We start from the raw sequence: 1,442 nt of genomic DNA on the forward strand, positions 1-1,442 counted from the left end.
CCTGGCTGTCCTGGAACTCACTCTGTAGACCAGGCTGGCCTCGAACTCAGAAATCCGCCTGCCTCTGCCTCCCAAGTGCTGGGATTAAAGGTGCGTGCCACCACGCCCTGCTGAGTCTCTTAACCTTAGCCTCAGGCAGACTCTTCAGAAAATGGCAAGAAGTAGTCACCTACTACACCAAAACACCAGAAGAACACTCCCTAGGCCACATATTGAAATTCTCCACTGAAACCTCTTGGGCCAAGTCTGCACAATTCAATTCACTCTCCAAAACAAAACCGTCTATATTCCAACTAGAATAGCCCAGCCCATTAAGCCTCATTTAAAGCATTCCACTGCTTTCTAAACCCAAAGTTCCCAAGTCTACATTCTTCCAAACAAAACCACCGTAAGGCCTATCACAGCAGTACCCCAGTCCCCGGTACCAACGTCTATCTTAGGGTTTTACTGCTGTGAGCAGACACCAGGACCAAGGCAAGTCTTATAAGGACAACATTTAACTGGGGCTGGCTTACAGGTTCAGAGGTTCAGTCCATTATCATCAAGGCAGGAGGAGCAGAGAGTTCTACAACTTCATCTAAAGGCTGCTAGCACCATACTGGCTTCTAGGTAGCTAGGAATAGGGTCTTAAGGAGCACACCCACAATGACACACCTAACCCAACAAGGCCACACCTCCAAATAGTGCCACTCCCTGGGCCAAGCATATGCAAATCCTCACAATTAGCAAGGTTAAGCCTAAAGCAAATAACTAAAACAAGTATTTGTTTAAAACCGGCTAATAGAATAATTACATACTGCCTCTCAAACCTCAGAGATCTGCTGACTACTGCATTTATGGTGTGGAATGAAAAGGGCTTCCCCTGACCACAATACCAGCTCCTGATAGCAGCAGGAGGCTGTGTCCAAAGATTTGCCGCAACTCCCTCCCCTGGAGCTCGCTTCAAGTACTACTGACCACCGGGCGAAGAACTGCCGGCTGGCAGGGCCTGCCCAAGTTAAGGACAACGTTGGGTTTTCTGTTTCACCAAGGTGAGTCCCTTCTCCCAAGTCCCTTCTCTGCAGAAAATTCTCAGACCTTGTGGGTGTGGCCGCTGCAGTCCCGGGCTGAAGACTGACCTAGCCCCCAAGGAAGCCACTGAGATCCCCTACTGTGAGGATCCTGGGCTGGCTGCGGGAAGCCTCTGTTATTCTAATTGATCCATTCTGATACATTCGGAGGCTATTTGTTTTCCCTTTGTTGTCCAAATGTATCCTTCTCAGAGCTGGGTGATGACCTTGGAGCTCTGGCTTTATCAGACGGTTCAGGCGGTCAGTCCTGAGCCAGCTCCAATCCCGAAGCTGCAGGAGCCAGGTCAGTGCATCCCGTGTGTAAAATCTCACGGGTCAGTGCATCCCGTGTGTAAAATCTCACGGGTCAGTGCATCCCGTGTGTAAAATCTC

Source organism: Mus pahari, chromosome 21, assembly GCF_900095145.1.
Source record: "Mus pahari chromosome 21, PAHARI_EIJ_v1.1, whole genome shotgun sequence".
Lineage (NCBI taxonomy): Eukaryota > Metazoa > Chordata > Mammalia > Rodentia > Muridae > Mus > Mus pahari.